This window comes from Varroa jacobsoni, unplaced genomic scaffold, assembly GCF_002532875.2.
Source record: "Varroa jacobsoni isolate VJ856 unplaced genomic scaffold, vjacob_1.0 contig00285, whole genome shotgun sequence".
Classification (NCBI taxonomy): domain Eukaryota; kingdom Metazoa; phylum Arthropoda; class Arachnida; order Mesostigmata; family Varroidae; genus Varroa; species Varroa jacobsoni.
The window spans coordinates 19818-37353 of NW_019214440.1; the positions used below are offsets into that span (position 1 = coordinate 19818).

Below are 17536 nucleotides of genomic sequence, written 5' to 3' on the forward strand. Positions count from 1 at the left end.
CCTCTGTCTATATGTTAATTCGAATATCCCGAACAACAGCATACAGATGTTCTAGCTTGGGTGGGTGGGTATTTTAAAAACACCAACTCTTATTAATTCGAAATACCTATAATTATTTCGTGCCTTATTCTCTACCAGAATGTAACCTCGACTCGTCACTACAGGTACTACATTCCAATGTTTAACAACATTTCACCGCTGTCTCTGTTGCTCATTTACCTGTCTAAATTGTATCTATGTGCATTCTTTTGTTTTTAGGCACGTACTCATCAGATATGACCCATTAGAGTCTTGCATGTTGCGCAGTGCTTTTCCTGGTCATCTACTACTGCAACCTCAACACTATCGTTTATTCATTTGTCTCTGTCCGTCAACAGAGCCGAATGGCCGCCGTAAGCCTTCTTCACTGTTTTCACTAGCGCGTTTATGGATGAAGACGTGAAACCGCATGCACAAAAAACAGATACTGACCGCAGCTATCGCAGGTAGCCCTTGCTGTAGTTATGGCAGCCTTGGGTACTCGCATCAAACCGGTTCTGGCATTTAACCTCAGAAGGAGAAACCGGTTCTGCAGCACGCGTCTCAACCAAGCCTTTTGCACCTCGTTCGCTCGCTTCGGGCCTACCGCATTAGATAGTAAAGCGATCTAACCCTACAAGCTAGGGTCGGGCACAACAACAGCAGCAGCAACCTGTAGGCCAGTTTTAAAGCGCAACCGGTCTTTTCCACGCGCTTTTAGCATCCACTGGCCGTGCACACACGTTCGCGCAGGGTGACTAAAGTCACTCGCAATGTGCAGACAACGGCGGCCCCCCTTCATCGGACATCAACGGACGTCGGGATGAACATCGGACGCGAAGCTCACAATCTTATTAGCCGAACTGATTTTAATGTGATACTTATTCGGCAACGGAAAAGTAGAACAAAAACAATATACTCATTTTATACTAACATAGTCGCCTTTGTGTGTTGTAGCCCATGACCAAAGTTCACATGCAATTTTATCGCGTACAACGGCCATCTCATTTCAGAGTGCATTCCCAGATGGCCTATATGTATAAATATACAAAGATTTGCTTTTCAAATAGAAGAAAAACCTTTCCCAGTCAGACAGACATGGGAGGCGACGCGGTGCTAAATCGAAGCAATATAATGTTTATGCGGATATTCCTAACAGACGCCTCGTTGAATCTAGACGATCGCCCTTCCATCAACACCAACACGACGACAAGGATGACGACCCGCAGCAGGCCACAAATGACTACTTCTCCCTTTTGTCTCTTGCGCTCTGTCATCAACTGACGCGAAATTCCTACAAAATAATCCTGCAGTGAACGCGTTCAGTTTCCTAAGCTCGATTTTGGTGTGAATTTTCACTTTTTGAAATGATCTTCTCCTTCTTTCTGCCGCAGAAATGCTGCAACGGCAGGGAAGTTGCTGTATACGGCCGAATAGGCAATCATCATCTGCCGACCAAATCGTTACTGATCATCATGGAACAGTGGCAAAGAGGCTTTCGGTTTTGTCCCCTTGAACGCGGCTCCCCTTTTAAAACGCCGTGGTTCAACAACGCCGCGCCTGAACCCGCATCGCCACCGCCGGTGGGAACTGGGATTTTTTATTATCACGACTGTTATTGCCATCGCGCAATAGCGCCGTTTGTATCAGAAGTATCTCGGCACAGACAGAGGATCTTCCTGCCTCATTCCTTCGTTGCGTTCAGAGAGCAGTCGGGAAGCTGTATGTAAGTATGTATGTGTGTATGTTTGTAGGCATATAGGCATGTGTCGCTGTGCATGTGTGCCGCAAGCAGCAGCAGCAGCAGCAGCAGCAGCAGCAGCAGCAGCAGCAGCAGCAGCAGCAGCAGGGGCAATTCTCGTGCTGTTCTTGTATTTTCCTCACGAGCTCAGCTGAACATATATATATGTGTCTCTCGGTTCTTTTAGCCTTTCTCTTTTTGCCTTGATTTTGGTCGCTTTTGCCGATGATCAGGACGATGGTGGTGGCGGTGGCAACTCGCGTGCAAAAACTTCCTTCGATTCACCTGTATACCGGACGGATAGAAGAAGAGCGAGGCAGGTCCGTTCGCTCACTCGCAGATTCGCTACGCCTGATTCTTATCGTTAGACATACACTACAAGCATCATCACTAGTGATAGTAGAAATTCTGCCGCAACGAGCATTGCAACGTTCCTTCTAGTGTAACCCAGTAAAAGCTACATGCTGACGACGGCTCGTAAGCCACAGAACATAGCGCGTACACTCATACGCGGGTAAGCTAGGCTTATAGTAGCTATACAATACTCTTAAATGTTACCCCTTGCTGGGGAATATTCGAAAAGAGCGCGTTGGCTGTGAGTTGCTGTAGGCTTGCATATACTTCCCATACGTGTGTAAGTTTGCTTGGGACTTGGCGAACTGCCCAGATGGGGCAGACTAATGCCATACTCCTTTATGGTCACATAGCCCATCCATTCGTCGAATTCTCTGTCTACGACATACTTCTGTTCTCTCGCCACGACCGCACCGATGCGAGGCTGCAGTTGGTAGAGGCAACGATCTGCCTTCCGCTTGATCTCTCTTTTTCTTTTTCCGCAAAAGTATTCTGAATGTCTGTCTCCTGATGGGCATCTTTTACTCTCCGAATGTCCTCTGCTGTTGTGTTGGCTATGTGCTAAAGCTGTCTCTCTATCTTATCTTACTTATAGACTCGTTCAGTTAAGCCAATGTATCTTTATTTCTTTACCGCTATTTCCGTCTGGTGCTTAGTAGTTGCTTGCCATTCCGGTATCCTTGCATTGCTGTCTTATTAATGTGCTAGTCACCTAGCTGCCGTGTTGTAAACCGCCGACACGTGCACGCATAGGCACGAAGACAACATCTGCCAGATACGCTTTATCACATACACGCACGCACAGAACCTACGACGACAGCCTACGGGAGCACAGTCAGGGTGACAGGCATCGACAAGATCACAACAACAGCCTCAGCGTCATGAACAATAGTCAATAACCCCATTATTGTCCTCAGCAGGAACACGGCCACGCCGGATCATATCGATCATCGTCACTGCAATCAATATAGTTGTAACTGAAAAGATTTATTTCAAGTAAGAGGCATATCGAAAATTACTGAACATATCCCGTGCTAATCAAACCTGAATGTATTTAGCTCTTCACATCAGCACACTCGTAAGACTTTAAACAGAACACGTATTTACGTTGAGTGTATATTAGGTTTACTGAAATTCTGTATCAATTATCAAATCAAGATACGCGCTATCTGATTGTCAAAACAAGATGATACCATAGGAAATTTGGGCAACATAGCTAACAGCTATTAGTAATTTTCAGAAATTTTAAGATGTCTAAAAATTCAGTCCTACCATTTTTTTTCTTATTCGCTGAGTTGAACGCTCTGTTGCCTCGAGCTAAACTCACTAATACCTCTGTCTACTTGGTCCTACTTTAGCTTGCCTTTCAATTCAAGAATCCTTCAGTAAAAACTTAGATTCGGGTTTGTCTATTTAGATCCACTAATCATCACCTCGTTGTATCGACATCTTCGTGCTGCCTCCTCTGACAAGTTTGGAAACATGTTTCACTAGTGTGATGGATTTATCTCGTTTGAGATGAGTGCTATTACGGTGATAATGAGGCGATGTCTCCCGAGATACTCAATCCTTTGTCTTAAACCGGCTTTACTAGCAACATCCACTTTCCGCCTGCCTTCTCACCTACACAGGTTCACACACAAGAATCAATGGCAAAAACAGTAACGACATTGCAATATATAACAGCGTAGTAGTCCTCGTCCTTTAGTCGAGTGTTGCAAATACCAGCAAATACAAAAATGGCACTTTTCATCGGAACGTGTCGCCAGCCAAGCTTCCTCAGCCAGGTAAAATCCTCGGATCTGGCTTTAGAGGAAGTTCTCTCCATATACCCCTTAGCCATATGGTTTATATCTAACGTTTACTAGCCAGCGTTAGCTTCGATGGCATCAAACGTTAACGCATGTAGGATTGGCGTAGAACGTTAGATTTCACCGAACTGCCATTTACCGGATGTGCATCCTTGTAGAAGAAAAATCATTTATACTAAACACTATATTTCATGTCACCTGCCCATATCTCGGCCCGGAACGATATAGATGTTGAATTCTATTAAAATATAAGTAGCTAGGAATGTTCAGTGCAGGTCTATTTTTATCATAATCGAAAGCTCTTCTCTAACCAACCTAAACGAGATAGCTTCATCTGTGATGACTCTGAACAATCACATAAGGACAGGCAGTAAATTGCGCTTTCCTAGATAATTAATTAATAGTAATTTCTTCAAACTTCAGTAGTTCATGTATACTATGATAATGATTCAAGCAAATCGTGCATGCGTTGCACATCTGTTCCGAACGGCATAACCGTAATGTTTAAAGCCCTGGCTGAGTATTCAGAGTTTCTTTTTAGAAATTTAGAACTTTAGACTCTTTTGTAGGCTTTGACAATCGGTGGCAAGGTAGTTAAAGAAGGAGAAGACAAGTAATTATGTAAGGTCACAGAACTTTTGATGTTCTAGTTAGATGCGATGAAGTACAACTGTCCAAACGGATCCCTACTGGCCTTTTCCCGAGGCAGCCTGGTCACTCATTATGTTTAAAACTGCTGTGTCACAGATGCAATAAATACAGAACAGCAGCCGAATTCGATTGAGCTTGAAAGCCCGCTTGCTGATAACCCAGGTACAGAAGCAAACGAAAAGCACCAACATGATTTTTCGTTGTCGAAACCTTTTTGGCCAAAGGTTCCGCGTCCATTCGACCTAATAATATACATATCGTCCTCTACAATCGAGCCGTACCTTGCCTGCCTTTGAAGCTAGTCGCACCCAACCACGATCTTATCCTTATGAGCGCCCATCGTCTTGTCCGTTCGTTCGAATACGCACTCACGGGGCGTCACCCTCTTCGCCATTCCGCACCCGCCGGCCGCTCTCTTAGCTTGACTAGATGTCTTCTTTCCTAATAGTTATTGCTGGTGTCGTCGGTATATCGCTATCTGTTATTTGACATCTACACATTGAAGCACAAACATGTACACTTGCGGTAGGCAGCCGACCAATCGTACTAGCAGCAGCGGAGAAGATTTGCATAGCGAACGTCGTACCATTTACTAACAGAGCGACCTGAAGCTTTGAAGTTGCAGCCTCTGACAGTTGCGACGACTATCTTGTTTCTACGCCGTGATGCTCATCGGGTGCCGCCGAATAGGCTGAATTTCACTTCAAAACGGTTTTTCCTGACGTATTCTAGCTACTGTTGTAACGTGTAACGTATGGCCATTCTTATGCGTCGTTAGGGACCTTTTTGTCTTTTGCGGCTAATTTGTATGTAGCCCTACCTTGTAAATGATATTTTGGAGACGAAAACGCATTAGACATCAGATGTATCGATCTACATGCGTACATTCGAATGTGTATGTGTCTGTATGTACGATGAATACATTATGAGACCGAACGATAAATAAATCAGGACCGAAAAGGTCGGTTGTGTCCAGCAGCCCTGAGGGGTTAGCTTATTATTGATCGACCTCGAGACAAATCGACGAGACAGGCGATCAACTGCCATAATCATTAAGACTCGCATTTTAGGAAAAGCGCCTTCCATTGGTTGGCTTCTAAACGCTTACCGCGTGTATGTTCTTGATCTAATAGAGACCGAAGCGATTAACGTGAGGGTCTGTCAGAGGAACAGCAGGTAAAAGTATCGCCAGCAAAACGTAATATCTTGCTGTTACGTCAAAATCCAATCGGCTGATTTGCCTATCTGTCGGCTACCGTGGTGGAATAACCGGTTGGAATTACGGGAGGTGACTAGCAATTTTTTCTTTGTTATTAACTGCTAGCGGACGCTTATTTCTCGTTCGTTGTCCAAGTGGAAGATATCGTGGGACGATGCCTGTAACGAGAAGAACATCCACTCAATTCTGATGGCAACAAATCCAGTGATTCTGATTGTATAATACAATCGATCGGATCATAGGGTTAATTCGACAATGACGTTTGGCAGCAAGCATAATCAGCGGAGCGGGGGGTTGCGCGTGCTTAATGTATGGTAATTGTTTGGATGGCTTTGCTGTCCCATCGAAAAACTACGGATACTACGAAATACTATTAAGTGGCCAAAATGAATAAATTGTGTTCCTTCAACTAGGACTAGCGTCACATTTATATGGTATGCCTGTCTACCTCTGTATGAGGCCCATCTAACCTGTTTAATCTTCCACTCTCGCGACAGGTAAACGTGGTGGCAGTTGCCGCTCCTATCGTATTCTGCAACGAGCCTTCATGTATATTTCAAATTATGACACAGTAACCATACTTTAAGTACGAACATAACGTGCACGAAGTGCTCGAAACTTTAAAATCTGCTTATTATTGAAAGTCGTTGTTTTAAACTCTTTCATACTGTTACGCCTACCCAATACAATATCGCTATAATCCTCATCACCATCAGACCTTCATCATGTTAGCCACTGAATCTGTTATTTCAGTATACGCTAGATTCTATCTTGTGCCGTGCTGAGATAAAACTGCGTCATTTTCTCTGATAATAACAGTGAAATATTTCGAGTCATTTTTACAACCTTTTCGTAAAGTTATACGGCTATCTCATATAGCTCTTTTCAAAAAAGCTCGAGTTGGGAGAACTTTGTGTTGCTACGAAAAAAAAAGCGGTTTTATTAAAGCAAATTAAACGAGACTTGTCCGTACTTGGCAAGAACGGATTTCCACAAAAAAAAATATTATAAAATTGACTGAAAAATACAACACACGCACAATGTACAATACTACGAAAAAATAGTGGGGATACTTTGCACGTTTTCGAACAATTGTAATAAAATGTGTATGCTTGTATTCCGTAAGCCCATGGTACTATACTAAATAGGAAACAAGCACTCTTCGGTGCATTTACAGAGCCTTTCAATAGGCCACGTACATACCGGTTGTTATTCAGGAAGGTTTTCTAGCTGCGACAAACAGACGGCTGGCAAGCTATCAGCCTCAGCTGGAGCCACTGTCCCCACATACGGATTGGCCTCTTACAATCACCTGACAAATGTAACATCTACAAAAATGGGACGATATCCCTCCCGTCTCGACTGTTGGCACACCCGAACGCGCTCCGCCTTCCATCAAGATCACGCTATCAGGTAATAACATTTTCTGAAATTTTCGAGAGCTCCCTCCCATAAAAGGAGAACTCTTTTCGCATCCTGCCCATTCGTTCCCAGGCCACTCGATAGCAAAACGTCCCTTTAGCGCGGATAGTGGCAGGCTAAAACTAAAAACAAAAAAAAAAAAAAACAAAATGTATATCTAGCAAAAATCGTGCAGCGTTGCGGATTTATGTAAATTCGACGAATAACGAGATATGGAATCTACCTGCTGTCCTCTTCCTTCGCTCTGCCAATCTGTCCACTCGCCTCTTTTTAGATATCGCTGCAGGTCCGTCCCCATGCGCCATCGCATTCAATGCTGGGGACGAACATCCAACAGCGACAAGTAGATCTAGCGGGTCTTTCATGCCGTATATCAGGGTATGATGACGGCCTAGTTCGAACATGTTGGTTTGTCCTGGCTTTGTCGCAGGACATACCGCTGTGAGTGGTGCACCTCTGCAGAAGTGGAATGCAATACCAATACTATTTATTCCTTACCTTGCGCCGATCCACTCAGCTATCTAGTTTGTCTTAACCGAATCTAAACCCTTTTCACTTGGGTAGGGGTGTCATTCGAAGACTAATTGTCGACTTACAAATCGGATTCTTGCTCTCTCCCTGTGCGCCTGATTCCTTTCGTACTCATAGTGTTTGTTATGTATTCGGACCCAATTTCCCAATCCCCTTTCTAGTTCGTTCGAACCTTCTCCTATTGGTTTTTCGCTATCTGCTCATTTCCTGATTTGCCTTAATGTTTCTGTGGGACAGAATATCACTCGCTGTCGTCCCAATTCAACGTTCGTGTCTCTCCGTCGTCCACCGTTACCCGGAACAACTAGTCGATGTGGGCCGGCCCATCAGTCGTAGGGCAAACGTATCTCTTGATAATCGCTCAAAGTCTCTTGCTGTCGACTCTTAGTAGGAAAAAAATGCAAGAGCGAAAAAAATCAATTCAAAGAGGCGGCAATATTGTCCTAGAACGGCCGTGTTCGACGATGTGACGATGATAAGGACGAAACGAGTCGATAGTGTTCCGAGCCGTAGGCCTTATGCAAAGAGAAAGGGACATCGGTAACATGATATATGGTTTGTAAAGTGGCGGGCTCGCTCATGAGCAGCGGCGGCGGCGGCGGCAGCACAACCGCTGAACCATCAACTAGCGCGGAAACGAAGCGCGAGACTCGCCGTCCACCAATCCCGAAGGGCTCGAACACATGCAAGGCACTAGCAAATATCGTTCCTGCTAGTTTTACACCTAATTCGAGTGGACTTTACCTATAGTTATTTTTTCTTGAGAAGCTTTTTTCGTCCTGTCTTAACCAAACTGTCTATTGGGGCCGGTTTTTCATTCGGCTTTTATATCGTACTTCTTTCTGCAAGTACCATTGCTACCACACGTGGTAGCTCCGATTCGGTCTTTGCGGTCCGATCTGCCAACTTTTGCTCGAATTATCTTGAAATAAATGTCTCACCGGCCGATCAAGAGCTATGGGAGGGTTATGCATGTCTATTGCGGTGGCGGGAAATTAAACAGAGGGACGCCAACGGGTGTTCTCACGGATTCTTTGCAATCCTGTTACTTCCGGGAGTCCAAAAAGGCACCTACTGGACACTGATTGGGCAAAAACCTGGCTTTCCTGGATTGTGCACCGTAGTAGTTATATTACTTAACTTATACTTATATTGCTTTCATCCAGCTAAATAAACTACAGTTTTGCTAAACCATTATCTAAAACCGCTTCTTCAGTTGATCACAACTGAATCTACTGGAGTTCATCAATATATTACTATTTACACGAGATACATTGAGTTAAGTTATCGTACACATTAATCTTAGTGTACGTTTACATTTTACGAAATCCAAAAGACGGTTGAGAGAATCATGTACTTGTTCGCGAGTTACCGCTGACCTTCAAGTTTAAGCTCATGTCATACTTAATCTTCGACAAGCCGGACGGTAAGCAGTGTTTGCTGTGTCATATTTGGACGGCATGTCTAAGTATAAAGTGTGTATTATATATTCGGAAATTATTGGATCGGAAAACACGATCGCCTAACGACAACTAACTTGATACCCCAGCAAAGCACACCCATTACCTGTTTATTTATAACACTATTACTACCAGTGTTGTATATGCAGAAAGTTGCGTTGCTATGGGACCGGATTGATGATGTGGTCGTGGGCATATCGCATATATTTACTGTTCTTGTCCATTGTGCGCATACTAAAGACCACAAGGCCAATTATGCTAGTACTATAACAAAGACTTTATCTTTTGACTTCTGCTTTAATCGTTCGTCGTTTCTTCCCCGCGGTCTGCCCCTTCTGTCGACAATTACTGCTGTCGTCGCCATTGACGTTGTAGTTTAAAGATCTACAAAATGCGTCATCGACGAATGCCGTTGCTAAGAAGGAAATGGCGGGCCCTATGGAATAATGACCCTCTGACTACAACCAACATGCTTGTTGATCTGTAGCATGCTTATCATCATAGGACAATGCAATCCGCGTCCGTATATATATATATATATATATATATATATATATATATATATATATATGTTACTCTGTGATCTGAGAAGGTTCCTATGTTGTATGCATATATTTGAGGAGATGCGGGATAGAGAAGATCCGCTTACTTTGTTGTATTCTTAACTTTATCGCAAAATAAACGTAAACAGCGAAGCGAGAAAGCTTTACCTCTACCCGAGAAGGATCATCGACATTTCATGGACGTCGTTATCGAAAAAGAGAGAGCTGCTCTGTGCACGTAATGTTCAAAAAGTGGGTCCTGCCCTTTGACAAACAGATACAGGACAAAAAACCATTCAATGTGAACAACCCCAAAAGCGGGGCCGAAAGCTGTTTGCTCTTCGTTTATGTTTAAAGGTTATTAGAATCAATCTCGTAAAATGCTACAATATCGTTGTAGAGGCAAAGCGCGCTCTCTTCTTTGTAAAATCTGATGGATACAAGCCTTTGTTTTCAACAAGTGTCTCTGCGATGGCCGGAAAGTAAAATGCAAAAAGTTTGCCCGGCAGTTTTAAAAAAAATTCGCCTACATTTTACTATTATTATTTTTATTTGTACTATAATCATCTTTTTGAACAGTTTGCTCAATTGGTGATTCGGTTCATTAAAAAAAACGATTCATTTTTCTTGTTATAGTGATTATTGAAAGGAACACACAATACAGCCCATAGTTACATAGATAAAGTGTCCTATATATGCATATCTGTTCTACAAAGTTTAGGCGCTTATCAGTAGTAGGACGTACCTGTTCAGTATAAAGAATAAAACAATAATACAATTACCCCTTTTGGCGGTTAGCAATGATATTAATGCGCCAATTATAAATCTATGCAGATGCTTGCGTGTAGGCGTTTCTACAATACGACACGTTCTGTGCCGTAATACGTCACAACCTTACTGTGCACGATGAATGCAAGCACTGTGTATACTTACCAATATTAATGGCGTTATCAAATAACGATTATCACGATATCGATGATAAAAGTGTCTACTCATTCGGCAAGACATAATACCCAGTCGGTGATTCTATCGAAAATCTTTGGCAGAATCAATTACATTTACATGTAATATAGTTCTTTTCTCTATTCACATTTAAACTCTGATAATTAAATAATATATAATAATTTTTGTGTTATTTAATTAATTGAGATCAGCGCCATACGACAGGCCTGACGACGACGACGACGACGACGTCGTCTCGATAGTGCATCTCTGACCACTTTGAAATGTGATCAATTGATAATTTGGCATAGTAGTTCATTGGCGCGCTTAGAGACAACTGATTAATCCTCCGGCGTCAGCGGGGACGAGACGGAAACGAGGACCGCTCGTTTGAAAATGACGTAAAGATACCGATCTCTTGTTTGTTACTGGTGCTGCTATTATTGTCTTTGTTGCTATTACCATTGATAGTATTAAATTTAAATATTACGGGCAACTGGAATGCACGGTTCTCAGGAGATAAGAGGAGAAGCAGGCTCACAAAAAAGAAGGGCCGGGGGGGACGAAATAGGTATTGCAGAAGATGGATCATCAACAAATCCTAGCGATCCACTTGATAGATCTATTCGTGAAACCATTTCTGCCCCTTCGATCTAATGAGGCATATAAACTTACTACACATCGATTTGAGTCCAGCGTTGTGCACACGATCCACACGTACGTGTGTAGTTTACGGTAGTTTGGCTGAGAAGTGCAGATACTTTTGCAGACTAGACAGAACCCAGGCAGACAGGGCGCTGGCGCTGCAGTGGTGCTTAAAATAGCTGGGCGATAACAGAAAACAGCGAAAAGGAATATATCTTAGGTGGTTGTTGTTATTGAGGCGCTCAAAGAGTTTGACGGGGGCTACCAGCACAAAGTACGGATGAAAGACGATTTATAATAAATGTGACCAATGATAATGGTAACGAGCATGTCACAGCATGTTAGGCTGTTGTTGGGACGTTTTTGCAGAGTTAATATGTCCGAGGACAACAAGTTTGGTGTATTTAGGGTTTCGGACTATGCCAGAGCTGTCCATGGGTTGAAAAAATCATGATAATGGTATTGGTATTGGTGGCACGTGGAATAGTAGACTTGAGGACGCCGTCTATATGAACTGGCAATTTGAAGTTCAAACAGAGGCGATCGTGGCCGATAATGGGGAGCCAGGGAGACAGGTCACTGTGTCGGCGACGTTGTGCTGGTATCAGGGGCATACAAGAACATCTGTGAATATTTAATACGACTAGCGTGTAGACAAACAATCAATCCGGCCACTGAAAGCCATTAGTGCAAACTAGTATTAGCAGCAGACAGAAATACCATTGGTTGCTAACCTGCGCTATTAGACCATTAAGGTTAGGTTAATACTTAAACTGTTAGGCTTGTCGTTATTGTTAAATCAGTCAAATCTTAACCTTAAGTAATTAAGGAAGACTAGACGGAAAATAGATGTTTTGTCTACGAATCACCTGTCATCGAACACATAAAACGAAGTCTAGGTCGAGTATTACCAATTTCAAAAAAAAAACGAGAAAAGTACTTAAATATGTGTACGCTGGTCCTTTGAATTGTAAGCAATGATATCAGCTGGAGTTTCCCATAAGACTTGCGCCCTTTTGCCTGTAGGGCGAATCATTTCTCGATCTTATTAAGACGAAGACAATAGTTAAGGGAAACGCTCTGAAGTTTCCTTAGTAACGCATTAGCGCTTACGGTTAGCAAAAGAGAATGTTTTGCGTACTTCTGACTCTTAATAACCACGAAACCTTGACATACGTAGTTTTTTTTCCAATATATTTTTGTGAACCGGCATTGCAACCGTACAAATACGTACTAACCTTAATAATAATAGTAATTGATGTTCTTTAGATTCTCATGTTTTTGTTCATTTCGTCTTTTATTTTTCTTGGCGCCCAAATTTGAATCAGAGCGGCAGAATGATTGTTAATAATGGTCGCGATGGCAACATGTAATGGCCCATAAACGATTCTGTAGACTAAAACAAAGAGGTACAATTTAAATTGGAATACAAATTTGGAGTCACGAAATCCGTTGGCTATAGTAAAGACATTTGCCGAACTGCAAATGCATTCATGTAGCCAAGCTTATTATGTCGATGTTGATTTATATAGTCTTGTTTCTAGTAGAATTGAGTACGTTTGGTTGTGTGTAGCACTATATTTTCTTGCATAGTAATCCAACGGTTTCTGACGGTCCTTTGCATGTATTAAAACATGTTAAGGCCTTGACTAAATATCCCTTTATCAGTGATTTAGATAAGTGTGAAATAAATGTCGTTTGTTTTACTCATTAGATTTATTGTATGAAAATATCGATAGGTACGGCGTTATCTGGATATCACGTGTGCCTTGCGAAAACCATCGTCAAATAGGTATACTACAGATGCCTAACATAGACGAAAATACAGAACTCGAAACAGCGAGCTGCCAGACGTTTAGTATACACTTTCTTCACAATCGTACATTTCCTTGTAGTAAGGCAAAACAGATTTTCGGGAAGGAGCCTTCAATCACCGCTTTCCTCATATATCCTTAATAGACAAAAACGTATCCATAGATGCATGATGCTAAAGCATAATAGTAGATAGCACAAGGTTTCAGAATAAAACCTAAAACTATTTCCAGACATCGACATTGTCACGCAAAAAAGCTGATGACCTAGTATCACATCTATGTTTAGATAGCAGCTCATGTTATCATTTCATAGAGAACAGTATTGTTGTCTAGCTGGTGGCGTTGCTGGGCGCATCTCGCCCGCAATTATGGATGTGGCCAGAAGACCACCAAATGCTCACGCCATTGCGACCAACCGCCAATTTCAGTGTGAGCATCGGCGTACAGATCTGGCTGTGTGTGACGATAGGCAGGACATCGCACAGAGTCCCTAGAGGATCTAATTTGTCAGCAGACAGAGGATGACTGATGCCGTAGGAATACACTCATTTGTGTCGCCCAACTTGTTGGGGATGGGAGGGCTAAGCTATGGGAATGTTACCGGTGATCGGTCCTTTTCGAGTAGTTGCATTTGCTCGGACATGTGTACCCACTTAATTCTTATACGCACTGCTAAACGATTGGTTCTTCGTCTCTCATCACAAGGAGCACAAGTTAGCACATGAGTATCTCCGAGATTGATTGACACCCCCCAGCCGCCCGCCCTATCCTCAGTGAGTTGGGATTGCATCAGAATGGTGGTATGAGGCAGGCCAACCTATACAATGCTGTCGTACAATTCCTGCGTTGCTCAGCAACGACATTATTCGGGTGTGGGAAGATGCATGCTCACTAAGATATACATATAAGTAGGGTACGTAAAACAAATAATGGGTATTTGCGCATCCAAAAACTAGTCAGTTGCCCTTGTGTTCGCCATGTTTGGGAAGAAGCTTCGTTCACAAGTGTACAAACTTCATTGAGTTTAACTAACTGGTCACAGTTGATAAGTCGATTTCGTGGACCTATGATGTGACCTACTGGAGTAGAGAGAATCGGGCCTTGTTCGCCTTTAAAGATCTCTTAACACATCTATACGCACCGATTCGTCAGCTATACCATCACGAGACAGGTTAAATATAAATTAGACTCTACCAGACCCTCTTGTATTGTTTACACCTCGATTCCTTTGTCTTGATTTTAAAAGTACTTTCAAGATGTCTACTGTCCTACGTAAAATTAAAATGAGCTAGTTAAGTTTGCTTAGCGTTCTAGTTCATTCATTGCCATCGCAGTTAAATCCATGTTCCCGTACGTTTTTCGTTTTAGTCAGACACGTTTCTCGACATTCGGTATTTATTAGCGTCGCTGGACAAATAAAATACTATGAATATTTTTTAGGAAAATATATTAATAATGTTTGAATCAAAATCATTACTTTTTTTTTATTGTCTCACAATTAATTTTATATTAAAAGATGATACATATGATGACGTGATCAAATTGAGTAGCTTGTTAGGGATTAAGTCAACCGTAATAGAAGGAAATGTATTTAACCATAGACATATTCTTTCTATTCCTTCAATTCTGTTTCCAGAAATGCTATAGTAGAAAACATTGGAAAAAGCAGTACTTCTAAGAGGAAGTGACCACTTGAAACGATACGGGACATTATATTGTCCTGGTGTTGTTGTGGCTGGATCGTATGGGCAATTTTTTGACTCTGTCGGCGTCCACATTATCGTGCTAGTATAGTACATATTATAACTGGTAACTATATTCTTGCCGGCCCAGTGCCCGTTCGAAGCACCTCGAGCTCGTTATTTCGCGGTACTCGTCAGCTTCACCTTTGCACGTTTCGTGAGCGAAGGTCTCCTCATGTTTGCTGTTCTGTTCGTTTGCCCTGCCTTTCAATGATGGCCTGGCTTTGCCTCTCATGTGATGGCAACGGCCGCGACAGCAGCAGCGACTGCTTCATATTTATATCGTTTATCGTTTGCGTGGCGTTGCAAAGATTCACGATCCTGCGATCCGCTGCATGCGATTCTGCAACAGACAGAGAAATAAAAACACTTGAGACGATCGCTATCGGCGTTGTCGTCGTCGTTGTTGTTGTTGACAGTAATTTTGTCACTGTTTCGTCGAATCTGTCTTTTTTTTTTTTTTTTTTTTTTTTCGAAAACTCATTGAGTCATCATGCTTAACTGCCCTCAACAGCCATCAGTCAATGCAGGACTTCCTTCGAAGAAAAAAGAACTTGCCGAGAAAAGGCTCACGCAAGCGATCGGTACGTAGACAACACTAGCAAACAACCAGTGGCCAACGGAGAGCTAAAAAAATAATGGTATATGGAGTACGACTAACAGTTTGCACAGAATTCACCGAGAAACGCACTGGCCGGAAAAGTGCGTTAGCCTGCGGCCATAGGAGAAACAGAAAGAAGTAAATTTGTTACATTTTTTCTTCTTTTTACCTTGACTTGAACGGTTGTTCGTGTCTCTTCCCCTTAGCTCCATTTATGTATCTTTGTCGGCTAGCCATAAAGCAACTGTTTCTTGTTGGCCGCGTATGATGGAAATATTAAGTCGACGGCGATGGAACAAATCCCGTGGATATTATAGTTTTTTTTCGAGCTGCCCCGCGAATCTGTAAGGGAACATGTTATCGACCCATGGAGAAACGCGCAGCCATCAAAGAGGACTGAATCTGAAGGCAATTTTAGATTAAGAACGGTACCTTTGTTTTTTATTCGCAGTGCGATAACTTTTAACATGCCGTTGTGGTATAGTTGTATCACAAATAAGAAGCTTTAAAAATCAATCTAAAATGTCGAAAGGCACCTAAATTGGGATAGACCTTGCTGCGCTGTTTGTCGTAACGAGCATGCGTTCGTCCGCTGTTTTTGGCACTAGATGAAAGCTTATTCTCAACACGACCAACTCTGCATAGTAGTTTTCGCAACCTGGGCGAACATAAACTATTGTCCTATATTTTCACGCTGGACAAACCACCACCACCACCACCAGGACCAAAAATTTGATTTTTTTCTCGAACTGCCTTTCTCGAGCATATTATACTGTCAAACTAACGAAAGATTCTTCTAAGTCAAACCGGAAAGGCCTAAATAGGTGACAGATTTAAAGGGTTTAAAGTTTACCAAAATGGCCCAAAAAGTTACACAGAAATTGACAGACTTCTTGGGAAGGAAAATATCAATTGTCTAGATAAGCTTTAACGATCAGTGTTTTTAAGACTATTTGTACCCTATTGCACCTTTTAGACTTTTTAGCCATTTTGAGTTCTTACATAACCGGGACTTGTCTATATGGCATTTGAACGAGTTTACACCTACCGATATCATTTGACACATTGTTACTATTAAAAAGTTATTTACAAATCAACTAAAAATATTTTGAAAATGACTAGTATGTGATTTGTTTCTTTTGTTCCCAATCCAAAGTCGACACCCGTATGCTTATTTCTGAAAGTAAAATCTAGTGCGAAGCCATTTGATTTCGTCAGGTTTTTGACTCGACCCATGTGTGTGTGTGTGATGACCTCTTTTAGATACGAATACGCAATGAACTTCTTGGCCTAAAAAAGTTGAGCGATGTGGCACACTGTGATGGTATGCTATATCTGCTGTAACGCGGTCAGCGTTCGCCTGACCTGGACTGTCCACCTAGGCCAGCGTTCTGTGGCCTGTAAGTACTTCAAGTCGCCTCAATAAGACTCTAGGCGCCCGTTCTTTCCCTCTCCCGTAGTGACCTGGTCAGTCTGAGCTATGGCCGGACGGATCGGACGGGTGTACAGCTCGATCTATCGCGTTCTTTCACAGAACTGCCTCCTTTATCGCTAACCCCACCGACCGACAGACCTTTCTGCTATACACACGGAGTAACCTCTTCCTTTCCGACGCTTGCATGGGATGGTGACCTTTATTTGAACACCTGACATGTGATCGGCCAAGGTGGCAGTCCCTCATAATACGAGCGCACTTGTGCGCTCCCACATAGCCACATGAACCTAGGCTCCAACAACCTTCAGGGGGTTTCAACCACTCCCCCTCTTACGAACTCAACACAATAGAGTGGAACAGGTCAAGCCAAAGGCTACGGTGCTGCAACATATGCTGCCTTTTGTACTGGCCATCTCATAACACCCATATGCGAATGACCAGTTGACTGCAATCGAATCCTACGATGGGTTAACACAGCGGTATTTTGTATGGTGTTCGTCACACCAAAAGATACCGCTTTATGTCATCTGTAAAACCTACTTTTAACCATCGTCACACACTGTGCAAGACCACACGAATATGCCTCTGTAATGGAGATCCATCCCGTC

At 42.6% G+C, this 17536-nt stretch overlaps 1 long non-coding RNA gene across 1 annotated transcript; it reads right to left on the reverse strand.

Annotated features, from left to right (window-relative positions):
* Window positions 1–14614: 14614 nt before the first annotated feature.
* Window positions 14615–16284, reverse strand: LOC147752048 (uncharacterized). The gene is made up of 2 exons (XR_015315149.1): window positions 15663–16284; window positions 14615–15235 (listed from the first exon to the last, which is right to left on the reverse strand). It is a non-coding gene; the product is annotated as an uncharacterized LOC147752048 (long non-coding RNA).
* Between the last annotated feature and the right edge of the window lie 1252 nt (window positions 16285–17536).